Source organism: Nicotiana tomentosiformis, chromosome 12, assembly GCF_000390325.3.
Source record: "Nicotiana tomentosiformis chromosome 12, ASM39032v3, whole genome shotgun sequence".
Lineage (NCBI taxonomy): Eukaryota > Viridiplantae > Streptophyta > Magnoliopsida > Solanales > Solanaceae > Nicotiana > Nicotiana tomentosiformis.
Genome location: NC_090823.1, coordinates 113,077,939 through 113,091,644, shown reverse-complemented (window position 1 = coordinate 113,091,644; position 13,706 = coordinate 113,077,939). Strand labels below are relative to the sequence as shown.

At 36.5% G+C, this 13,706-nt stretch overlaps 1 long non-coding RNA gene across 1 annotated transcript; it reads left to right on the top strand.

Annotated features, from left to right (window-relative positions):
- Positions 1–883: 883 nt before the first annotated feature.
- Positions 884–11,838, top strand: LOC108944933 (uncharacterized). The gene is made up of 4 exons (XR_001969067.2): positions 884–936; positions 1,055–1,177; positions 1,319–1,425; positions 11,763–11,838. It is a non-coding gene; the product is annotated as an uncharacterized lncRNA (long non-coding RNA).
- The last annotated feature ends 1,868 nt before the right edge of the window (positions 11,839–13,706 follow it).

Sequence of the window (13,706 nt, the reverse complement as noted above, 5' to 3'; positions counted from 1 at the left end):
TTCTGCTTTTGCGGACTTGCTTCTGCGAGAAACAATCCGCTTATGCGGACACCTGCGCTTCTGCGACCCCTCGTCTGCATCTATGATCACGCAGGTGTGGAATTTCCCTCGCACCTACGTCCACTGCCCACTCTCTCCCTTTCCGCTTCTGCGAGCTCACACGTGCGATCAAAAATCCGCAAGTGTGATTACACCAGCAGACTCCCAGCTTCAGCAATGCACCAAGTCTCGTTTTGATCTGTTAACCATCCGAAATCAACCCGAGGCCCCCGAGACCTCCACCAATTATACCAACAAGTCCTAAAACACGATACATACTTAGTCGAGCCCTCAAATCACATCAAACAACATCAAAACACGAATCGCACCCCAATTCAAGCCTAATGAAAACTAAGGAATTCCATTTTCTACGAACGATGTCGAAATCTATCAAATCACGTCCGATTGACCTCAAATTTTGCACATAATTCACAAATGACACCACAGACCTACTCCAACTCCCGGAACCCCAATCCAAGCCCGGTATCCACCAAGTCCACTCTCGGTCAAACTTTCAAATTTTTAACTTTCGCTATTTCAAGCCCAATTCCTCTACGGACTTCCGAATCACAATCCGGATACGCTCCTAAGTCCAAAATCACCCAACGGAGTTAACGGAACAGCCAAAACTCTATTCCGGAGTCGTTTACTCATAAGTCAATATCTGGTCAACCTTTTTAATCTAAACTTCCAACTTTGAGAGTAAGTATCGCAACTCATTCTGAAATCTCTCCGGATCTGAATTGACTACCCCGGCAAGTTACATAACAGTTATAAAGCACAAAATGAGCAGTAAATTAGGGAACGGGGCTACAACTCTCAAAACGACCGGTCTGGTCGTTCCAGTATAATGGTAGCTTGCCAACATTGTCTTCCAATCCATTTGCATACACAAAGGTGAGAGATAAATTAATACTATGCTTTGTGGGGAAGTGTTTTCGACAATGGACTTATTACTAACCATCTGAAAGATATACAATTGACTTCATACAAGTACTAATGAATGAAATTTTAGGTGGCAAACATTATATATGTAGATTTCCCGGAAGGGACTGAATTCCCGTATGCAACTACACTAAAGTCAAATCACTCAAATAATTTACAAGCAGGTGATCACGCTTATCAATTTCTTCGGAAGGTAATAAGTTTAGACTTCATTTTGAAGCCTTAATGCTTGTTCATTAATGAATTTCAGTTTATTTATTTTCATACGTACTTGACATGGAAAGTTTGAATTATGTGGTTTTGTAATTTACTAATTTTCTATAGTATTTTACAGTGGCTATTAACTGAGCACCCGCAATATCTCAATAATCCTTTTCTATGTTGGTGGAGACTCATATAGTGGAATTACTCTTCCTATTGTTACCTAAGTGTTATCAGATGGTAAGAAATTAAAGACGAATTTAGGTTTATGCATCGACAGTGTGAAGATTTTTTTATTCGGTCAGTGTATACTTTAACCTATAATAGCGTGCAAGGGCAGATCTACGTAGAGGAGAAGGGGCGGTATGCCACCCACATGCTCGGGTAAAAATTCCTTGTATATAGTACTATTGTTACACCCCAACTGAGGTGGGACGTGATTGGAACTCAACCCTTACCACTCGTTGAGTGAACCCTGTGCTAGTTGTATCAAAACTTCAGGTTCAATAGCAAACAATCTAATGCGCTTAAATATTCATTCTAGTCAAGTTGCGAATCTTAAACGGACTGATATAATAATCAATAAAGGATAAATCCCAAAATATCTTAATACTAACCCACTAACAAGTCATGAGCCTCTAGAATTTGAAAACAAACTGAAATACATAGCCTGCGGGGCATTCCCAGAAAATAAAATAAACATCTAAACATAAATAATAGTCCGAAAAGAGTCCTCTACCGCTGAGATGAATCAACGAAGTCTGTAAACTAAATCCGAAATATCTCCTTAGCCACGTGTCTTGATACCTGCATCCTCAATACCTGCCACACGACGTAGCAGGCCCAAACGGGCTAAGTATCACCAAAGGATACCTAGTAAGTCTCATAGGCTACCTCGTAAAAAGGTGGAGCGAGACTTTCGAAAAAATAATATGAAAGAAAACGGACATAGGGAAAATCATATAAAATATTATAAACAAGTAATGAGCTGGAAACTGAAACTATAAGCTGAACTATAAGCCAAAATTGAACTTTTTTCTGAAAATCAGTGCATGTAGTGGCCATGCGTACGTGAGCATCTGGGAACACGTACGGGGGAGTGTCAGCCTATCTCCCCAACAAACAGTTGGCACCTAGAAGCGTGGGATAACTAACCCTGGCATCATGGCACTCACGCTGGGGGAGGTTGGCCACTTCTCCTAACTAAATGATTATATTGTGCATGAATTAATATTAAAACTGAATAATTAACTGAATGTAAATATCAAGAACAAACGCACTTAACAACTGATAGTAAAAATGAGCATGTGTTTCTTTCACATATATCGTCATACTGAATAAGAATGAAGTGAACGTAGTATTTGGATCGTAAGAAGACATGGCTTGAATTTATTGAACACATAGAGCACATGGGTTCTAATGAAATTCTCTACTAGGAGAGTAAGTCTCAACTCACTTTAAAGCTAGCTCAGCTTCGACTTTACATATCCTCCAAACACTCCTGATTCACTAATTTTCAATCTACATGTAATAATATGGTTCAATTCACATCAATACAGGTCTAAAGAATATAACATTACTCTCTTCAATTTAAGAATATTGCTCAAATCTTCTAACTCGTGAGTTTTTAACAATAAAGAGAAACTATGTATACCCACTTCAATTTTATAGTCCAATGAGTTATAATCATCAGTAAGAACATATCAATTGTAACTTGCCATACTTAGTCAAGACTCTATTATCAAATTTTTACTTTACTGCTCAATCCTTAACTCTTGTTTGGAATTATAATTAACTATCTTCATATATAACTGATAATTAAAGTAAAGGAACAAAAGAAAATAAAAAAGATGAAAGGAAAAGTAGACTCCTCTTACTCTATGTCAACGACGAGCAATTTTTATTTTTGTGTTTCTTTGCATTTCTCACCGGCGTTCTGAAGCCAAGAAAGGCTTGATACCTTATGTCTTTTTTTATTTTAAATAGACCAAATAAAACCCAAATATGACCATAATTTAAAGGTCAATTGGATGGCCCACTATATATTTAATTATATGCAAATTGGTTGAACGTGCTGCCACCCACGCTACTTTTTGACTCGAAATAAAAGCAAAGGTTTTGCCACTTAGAAAGACTTTTTATTTTCTCTACCTCTGGCCCACGTGTCTTTCATTGCTCACCAAGATCCTTGTATATTTATTGCTAATTCCTTATATATAAAATAGATGTACTCTTTTTATAAGGATAAATGCATCTAGTGTTGTATTTCAACCGAGTGAGAAAATAAGATTTTATTATTCTTAACTATCCGTCCTACCATATTAGTTCATATCCTATACACATATTATCCCAAATACTTCGCTTAAACCATACAAGTCCTTATACCCTTCAAGCACTTTAATTACGTTATGAACTCCGAGATTATTAAAAAAAAATTAAGCTAGAAATTTATGGCTCTTTACATTCTCCCCCGCTTAGGAACATTTGTCCTCGAATATGGTGTCGTAAATGTTCTTTAGTCTAAAAGAAAGATCTTAGGACCCAATATTTGTCTAACTCGTAAACTTTTAAATATTTCGGCAAAGGTTCCTCTATAACTGGAGTTATCCAAAATTTTCAACATATCCAAGCAACCCAACAATAACATTTCGTACATCCAGCTGCTCAATCCAATAAAATACAATTTTAAGACATACCAATATACCCGCTAAAGCCACTTTACATCACTATAAGCATAAATATCCCATAACTTACCAATCTAATTATTTTAAAGTATTAATTGAATTATGTACCTGAAATCTCGAACAAATTGGAATACTTTTCCTTCATGGCTTCCTCTGGCTCTCACGTAGCTTCCTCAGCTGAATGGCTGCTCCATATTACTTTTACCGAAGCAACATTTTTGGTTCGAAGTCTACGAACCTGCCTGTCTATTATAGCTACAGGGACCTCCTCATATAACAAAGTATCATCAAACTCTATGTCCTGCCTATCAATTACATGACTCGGGTCGTGAAAGTACTTTTTCAGCATGGACACATCAAAAACTGGATGCACTAAAGATAACTCTGGAGGTAAAGCTAGATGATACTCCATAAGCCCAATCCTTTCAAGAATTGGATAAGACCCTATATATCTCGGGCTAAACTTCTCTTTTATACCAAACCTCATGATGCCCTTCATTGGAGACACCTTTAAAAATACATAGTCACCCACTTTGAACTCAAGATCGCGGCGTCTAACTTTTGTTGGCTTTGAGCTATTTTAAGTCGTTCCTGAATTAGTTTCACCTTTTTCAAGGCATCTTGTACTATGTTTGGCCCAATAAGCTTCGTTTCACCTATCTCAAACCAGCCTATAGTCGAACAACATCTCCTCTCGTATAGGGCTTCAAATGGGGCCATCTGAATACTTGCTTGATAACTATTATTATATGCGAATTCAATCACAGGAAAATGATCATCCCAATTTCCTTTAAAATCGAGAACACATACTCGTAACATATCTTCTAAGGTTTGAATTGTCCTCTCGGACTGCCCCATCTGTTTAAGGGTGAAAGGTCGTACTTACATTAATTCGGGTACCGAGACCTTCCTAAAAACTCTTCCAGAACTGGGCACTAAACCGAGCACCCCTGTTAGAAATAATGGACACAGGAGAACCATGCAACCGAACAATTTCTTTTATGTATAATGTTGCATATTGGGGTGCTGCGTAGGTTTCTTTGACTGGCAAAAAGTGAGCTGACTTAGTGATTCGGTCTACTATGACCCAAATAGAGTCATGTTTCTTAAAAGTTCACGGCAAACCAACCACAAAATCTATATTTATTCGTTTTCATTTCCGTTCTTGTATTTGAATGACTTGAGCTAAGCCGCCTGGTCTATGATGTTCAGCTTTTACTTGCTAACAGTTTAGGCACCGTGATACAAAATATGCAATATCTCGCTTCATATTATCCTGCCAATAAATATCCTTCAAATCATGATACATTTTAGTAGAACCTGGGTGTATTGAGTATATGGATCTATGAACTTCTACCATAATTTCTCTTGGAAGATCATCTACATTAGGCATGCATAAGCGACCATTAAGTCTCATCACACCATTCACATCAAGTGAAAAATTCTTAATCTTGCCACTAAGGACACCTTCCTTGAGCTTAAGCAAGCTAGCATCATCGAATTGTTTGGTTTTAACTTGCTCTACTAAAGTAGACTTAGCACCCATACTTGATATAAACCTTCTATCACACTTCTCATCAAGACGTAACCCTTCGCTAGCTATTTGTTGGGCTTCTATTACTATTGGATGTTCGATCACAAACAGCTTGGCCAAACTCCCCATGGATCTTCTGCTAAGAGCATCATCAACCACTTTCGCTTTGCCTGGATGATAAAGGATATTGCAATCATAATCATTAAGTAATTCTAACCACCTACGTTTTCTCATGTTCAACTCTTTGTGCTTGAATATATACTGCAAACTTTTATGATCTGTATAAATGTCACATTGCTCTCCATAAAATTACTGACGCCATATTTTTAGAGCAAAAATAAATTCCGCTAGCTCAAGATCGTGGGTAGAATTATTTGTCTCATGACTCTTTAACTGCCTAGAAGCATAAGCAATTACCTTTCCATTCTGCATAAGAACACATCCTAACCCCACTCTAGAAATATCATAATAGATCACAAATCTACCTGTAGGGCTAGGTAGAGTCAGGATTAGGGATGTAGTCGACATGTTCTTGAGTTCTTGAAAACTTTTCTCACAAACTTCAGACCATTGAAACTTTACATCTTTCTGAGTTAACTTTATCTGTGGGGCAGCTAGTGAAGAGAACCCTTATACAAAATGACGGTAGTAACCTGCCAATCCCAGAAAACTGCGAATCTCTGTAGGGATCGTTGGCTTAGTCCAACTTTTAACTGCTTTTATTTTCTGTGGGTCTACTCTAATGCCTTCTCTCTAGACCACGTGTCCCAAAAATGTAACTGTATCGAGTCAAAATTCACATTTGGAGAATTTGACATAAAGCTGACGCTCCTTGAGTATTTGAAGGACTATTCCCAAATGATTCTCATGCTTTTTTTGGCTATGGGAATATACCAGAATATCGTCAAAAAATACAATAACAAAGGCATCTAAGAAAGACTTGAAGACTCTGTTCATTAAGTCCATAAAAGTCGTTGATGCATTGGTCAACCCAAAGCACATTACTAAAAATTCATAGTGACCATACCGAGTCCTGAAAGCTATTTTCGAGATGTCTGCTTCTTTGATTTTAAACAGATGGTATCCCAACCTCAGATCTATTTTTGAGAAATACCTAGCATCTTGTAACTGATCAAATAAGTCATCTATCCTGGGCAGTAGATATTTATTTTTGATAGTAACCTTATTCAGCTGGTGGTAATCTATACACATCCATAGGGAACCATATTTTTTCTTCACGAACAACACTGGAGCACCCCAGAGTGAAATACTAGGTCGAATAAAACCCTTATCTAATAGATCTTATAATTGTTTCTTAAGTACATTTAGCTTAGCTAGAGCCATTCTGTAAGGAGGAATCGAGATTGGTTGAGTTTCTGACAATGTGTCTATGCCAAACTCAATCTCCCTATCTAGTGGTATCTCTGGGAGATCATCCGGGAACACCTCTAGAAATTCTTTCACAATTTGTACTAATTCAAGCATTGGGGAGTCAGCTTTCTTATCCCGCACATGTGCTAGATACGCCAAACACTCGTTGCTCTCCAGTTTTCTAGCCTTAAGGTAAGAAATAAACTTACCTACAGGTGTACCCACCTCACCTCTAATTATAACTAGATCTTTCCTAATAAATGAGAATTTAACTGTCTTCTCAAGAAAATCAATTGTAGCATGACAAGAAGATAACCAGTTCATGCCAGCTATGATGTCAAAGTCAACCATATCTAATAGGTTTCAAATCGGCTAATGTTACCCGACCCTAAATTGTGATGATGCAATTTTTGAATATATATTCAACTTTAACAAATTCCCCTATGGGTGTGGAAACCTCAAACGGAGCCCCTAATTATTTTGGTTTTTTTCCAAACTCGACACAAAAATAATGAGACACATATGAGAAAGTTTAACCATGATCAACTAATACATAAGTAGGGCGACTATAAACTGAGAGAATACTTATAATAACTTTGTTAGACGCCTCCACATTCTGCATGTCTAGAACTACATAGAATCTGGCTGGTCCTCCTCCTCCCTGAGCACCACCTCTATTGGCACCACGCCCAGTCTGAGTATTAGTTCCCGAATTGGAGGAGGTGCAATCGCATAATTACCTATGGATGTTGCCTGAGTAGTTGGAGCCTTCCTTGGAGCTTGTCCAAGCTGTGGACAATCTCTCTTAATATGACATGGATCATGGCAGGGGAAACAACTTTTCTGAACCAAAATGCATCTCATTGGATGTCTTTTGCTGCACGAAGAACATATAGGATGGGAGAACCGAGGTTGGCCTTGACTAGTTAAAATATACCCTTGATGGGCCTGAACCTTACTCTGCTGGCCATGTCTGAGTGGAGCTGGATAAGGAGACAAGTAAGCTATTGATTAAATGTTACCTGAATGATTCATATTCTTACCCCCAACTGAAAGTTCACTATAACAATATGTTGTTCTAGTCTTCTTGCTATTATCTCTAACTTCCCTGGAAATTTTATCAAAAGCCTCCTTACGCGTAGAAATATTAACAACCTGAAGATAAGTCTTGTCATCCTGATGTGAAGTCATATCTTTTGCCATATGTGGATTCAAGCCTTCAATGAACCTTCTAATTTTTTTCTCTCTCTGTCAGTATTAAATTAGGAGCATACTCTACCAATTTTGTAAATTCCATCTCATATTGACATGGTACCCTGTTTAAGATGTTCGAACTGACGTCGAAGCTCATCTATTCGGCTGCTAGGGAAAAACTTGGCCCTGAAAGCTTCTTTGAACTGTGGCCAAGTAAGTGACAGTAATATAGAATCTATGGCCTTCTTGTAACCTCTCCACCATTTCGATGTTGCACCTTTCAACCGAAACCCAATCAACTATGTGACTTGCGTTTCAAGACGACCCAAAGAAACAAATATTTCCTCTATCTCCTCCAAAAATAACATTGGTTCATTTGGCTTATTTGTACCATTATAAGTAGGAGGTTTTAATCTCTGAAAGGCATGTGGATTAATTTTTCCTGTTGGTAACTGCACTGGTTGGGCAATATTTGTAGGGACAACTAGTGATGGTACCTCGAGTGGATCTTGAAACCCTTCTTCTATAATCTCTTCATCTGAAGCATAATGGTCTTGAGGAGGATCATGAACAGGTGTAGCCCGACCGCCAGCCGGAGGGGCTAGGTACTCCAAAAAGTCAAAAATTATGTTTATTCGATCATCGTGTTGTTGTGGTTGATTTGCCCTGAGTGGGTTAAGAGGGGGTGTGACATCCACCTGATCATTATCAGTCTGCTGAAGTGGAGCCTGTGCATGTCTAGTGGCCCTACCACGAGCCTAATTACCTATGGCATTTCCACCTCTACCCCTGGTATTCTGACCTCGACCTCTTCCTCCGCCACGTCCTCTAACTACAACTGGTGTCATTGGTGCAGTCTGCACCTCTGTTGGTGCTTCTTAATGATTACCAGCTGATATCTCAACATTGTTAGCAGCAGATGACAAGGTTGATCTTGTTCAAACCATTTTGTTCTGAAATAAGAGACAAAATGATTGTTAAAATTCTGACATGTTTAGCTCTAACGTACAATGTAAGAGTCAAAGAAAAGAAATTTTTCTAACATGTCCTACAGCCTCCCGGATATAAGTATGGTACACAATATACCCATAAATGAGACTCTACAAAATACGGCTCATGACTTCCTAGGACTTCTCAAACCTAGTTGATCTGATACCAACTTGTCACGCCCCTCACTGAGGTGGGACGTGATTGGCACTCAACCCTTACCACTCGTTGAGTGAACCATGTGCTAGTTGTATCAAAACTTCAAGTTCAATAGCAAATAACCTAATGCGGTTAAATATTCATTCTAGTCAAGTTGTGATTCTTAAATGGACTGATAAAATAATCAATAAAGGATAAATCTCAATTATCTTAATACTAACCCACTAACAAGACATGAGCCTCTAGAATTTGAAAAAAAAAATGAAATACATAGCATTCAGGACATTTTCCGAAAATAAAATAAACATCTAAAAATAAATAATAGTATGAAAAGAGTCAGCTACCGCTGGGATGAATCAACGGAGTCTGTAAACTAAATTCGAAATATCTCATATAGCCACGTGCCTTGTTACATGCATCCTCAATACCTGCCACACGACGTAGCATGCCTAAACGGGATAAGTATCACCAAAGGATACGCAATAAGTCTCATAGGCTACCTCCTAAAAAAGCGGAGCGAGACCTTTGGGAAAAAAATATGAAAGAAAACAGACATACGAAAAATCATATAAATCATATAAAATTTTATAATCAAGTAATGAGTTGAAAATCGAAACTATAAGCTGAACTGTAAGCCAAAATCGAACATTTTTCTGAAAATCAATACACATAGTGGCCCTGCGTACTTGAGCATCTGGGAACATGCACGGGGGAGTGTCGGCCTATCTCCCCAACAAACAGTTGGCACCTACGAGTGTGGGGTAACTATCCCTGGCATCATGGCACTCACGATGGGGGGTTAGTCATTTCTCCCTACTGAATGACCATATTGATGCATGAATTAATGTTGAAACCTAATGTAAATACCACGAACAAACGCACTTAACAACTGGTAATACAAATGAGCATGTGTTTTTGTCACATATATCGTCGTACTGAATAAGAATAAAGTGAACGTAGTATTTGGATCGCAAGAAGGCATGGCTTGGATTTATTGAACACATGGAGCACAGGGGTTCTAATGGAATTCTCTACTAGGAGAGTAAGCTTCAACTCACCTTAAAGCTAGCACAGCTTCGACTTCACGTATCCTCCAAACACTCCCGATTCATAAATTTTCAATCTACATGTAATAATCTGGTTCAATTCACATCAATACAAGTCTAAATAATATAACATTACTCTCTTCAATTTAAGAAGATTGCTCAAATCTTCTAACTCGTGAGTTTTCAGTAATACATGGAAACTATGCATACCCACTTTAATTTTATAGTCCAATGAGTTATAATTATCACTAAGAACATATCAATTGTAACGTTCCATACTCCGTCAAGACTCCATTATCAAATTTTTACGTTACTGCTCAAATCCTAACTATTGTTTGGAATTATAATTAATTGTCTTCATATATAACTGAAAATTAAAGTAAAGGAACAAAAGAAAAGAAAAAAAGATGAAAGTAAAAGTAGACTCCTCTTACTCTATGTCGACGGCGAACAATTTTTGTTATTGTGTTTCTTTGCATTCCTCGTCGGCGTTTAGAAGCCAAGATAGGCTTGATACCTTATGTCTTTTATTAATTTAAAAAGACCAAATAAAACCCAAATATGACCATCATTTAAAGCTCAATTGGTTGGCCCACTATATATTTAATTATATGCAAATTTGGTTGAACGTGTTGCCACCTACGCTACTTTTCGACTCCAAATAAAAGCAAAAGTTTTGCCACTTAGAAAGTCTTTTTATTTTCTCTACCCCTGCCCCACGTGTCTTTCATTGCTCACCAAGATCCATGTATATTTGTTGCTAGATGTACTCCCTTTACCTACATCATTGTATTGTCATTATAAGAACAAATGCATCCAGTGTTGCCTTTCAACACAGTGAGCAAATAAGTTATTCTTAAGTATCCGTCCTACCATATTAGTTCATATCCAATACACATATTATTTCAAATATTTCGCTTAAACCGTGCAGGTCTTTATACCCTTGGAGCACTTTAATTACGTTATAAACTCCGAGATTATTAAAAATTTATGGGGCTTTACAACTATCTTGCATAAAAAGAATATATATGTAAGGAGTGGCACCGTAAGTCAGAGATACACCTTTCCAACCTACACGCGCAGGAACGAGACTCATTAATGGCCAGTCAATTACTCTTTTCCTCTTGGCCCTACTTTCTTTTTCTCATATCTTTTTTCAGTTCTTCTCTTTTTCTTAGTTTCTTTATTTTCTTCATCATTGTGCTTCTTCTTTTTATACAACGCCATTTTTATCATTTGAATTATATATATGCTTCCGTTTATCTTTTAGATCTCAAAATTCTTATTTGAATATAATTTTAATCATTTTCTTTTTACCATCAAATGTTATTTTTTCCTTGATTTCAGATAAAGGAACAAACATCTTCACTTTGGTTATGATGCATTTAATTATGCACCAAAAATCTTGTGGAATGAAAATATAATTTAAAATATGAATCCGAACCGAATTAATTAAATCAAGAAAGAGCGAACCAACTAAATATACACTCTAATTCAATCTTCTTGGTAGTGGTAGATTTACATTAAATATAGTGGCACCCGTAGCCATTAAATCTTCAATCCGCCTCTGATAGCGCGTATAACATATATATAACCTTACAGGGATTGATGCTGGAATGTGGATCGATTTTAAGGTTGGTAATCCTTCATCTATTTTAGTTATAAGAATAAAGAATTCAAATACAAGCATAGTGATAAGATCCTTGAGAAACACAACATTTGCTTGTAAGATAGACAAATGCGACATCAAATAACATGAAGTTAAAACAGTATACCAAATTAATGATATATTATTGGAAAACAACATAGTTGCAGTTTCCACAAATTACATAGAGTTATTTGTTAAAGTGTTTGGCCATCTCAAGTAAGAACTTACTTAGTTAGAATTAGTATATTTGATTTATTTCCTCACGTCCGAGCCTGCCTGATTCTTTTTCATTTTTCAATCACGTGGAAATTCATTTTGATAATAGGTATTGGTAAAATTCGAATGCAAGAATACTAGGTTGAATTGTTTAAATATCTCATCTAAAAGATTAAAATGTTAGAGTTAACATATTTTTGTTTATTTAATTATGCTCTTGAATTACTCTTCATTTACGTTTGTTATGGAGTCCACAAAATGGTGGCAGGCAGGGGCGTAGGCACCTTGCTTGAAGCGGTGTCACGCGACAGTACCTTGTCGAAATTTTTTCGTAATTTATACGTATAAATAATAAATAAAATTAAATATTGGGTATAAATATATAAAAAATGATACTGATTGCCGTTAAAGTAATTTATTTATTTGTTCACTTTTTCAATTATTGATACCGCTTACGAAAATTCTTACATACGCCACTGGTGGTGGCGGGGATACATACTTGGAAATCCAGTAACAGTTATTCCTGATGAAGATAACTATAAGATCCCTTTTGCTCATGGAATGGGCCTTATTTCTGATGAATTATACAAGGCATGGAAACTACTCTTTTACATTGCTTCTTTCCTTTCAAGTTTTTGTTATCACCCACCAATTAACGTACTAATTAAGTGGATTTGATTATTTTCTTAAACAGTCATTAAAGTCTAACTGTGGAGGAGAGTACAACCATATTAATCAAAGCAATACACTCTGTTCAAGTGATATGCGTACTTTCAATTGTGTTAGTGATACATTTTCCTCTGAAGAAAATTCTGATTAAATATCTATTTTTACCAGTGTTTAAACCAAACAAAACAACTTAATCTTAATAGTTAACTTGTGCCATGGGTTACTGCGTGCAGTTGCTAAAAGGAATTGTTGTAGCTCACATTCTAGAGCCCAATTGTAACCAGTCGTCGTATGGCTCAAGAAGATCGTTGGCTCGCAAGCTCCCTCTAGAGCTAAACACTCCTGCTAAACCTGGAGTAAAATGTCTAGTAAAATATGTGCCTTTTTTTCTTCTACTACTAGCATTATATTACAACGTAGCATTTTGAAACAAATTCAATTTGGCTAAACGACTAACATTTGGGACCTGACAAAGTAGGGGGAAGTGCAGCAATAGTCACTTTTAAGCTCGCTTTTTAAAATATATTTAAAGATTAGCCAATTTACCCAAATTCCAGGACTAAGAGCCCGTTTGGACATAAGAAATTTTTTTTTTTTTTTCAAAAAAATTTTACTTTTTTCAAAATCAGTGTTTGTTCATAAAATTTCCAATTTTCACTTGAAGATGCATTTTGAAAATTTTCGAAAATTTGAAAAACTCCAAAAAACTATTTTCAAAATTTTCACTCAAATCACTCACAAAACTTAAAAAAAACCCAAAATGATATTCATGTCCAAACACAACTCTAAAAATTTTAAATATCATTTTCACTTGAAAATATTTTCCCTCTATTTTGGAATTTTACAATTCTTATGTCCAAACTCCCACATATTCTGAATTTGGAAATTAAGGACTTAGTGTCCTGAATTTTTGAGATTCTAATTTTAAATTCAGGACTAAATATTCTGAGTTTTTGAATTACTAATTTAAAATTCAAGATATAAGATTCGAACTTCTTGATACAATTTTCGAA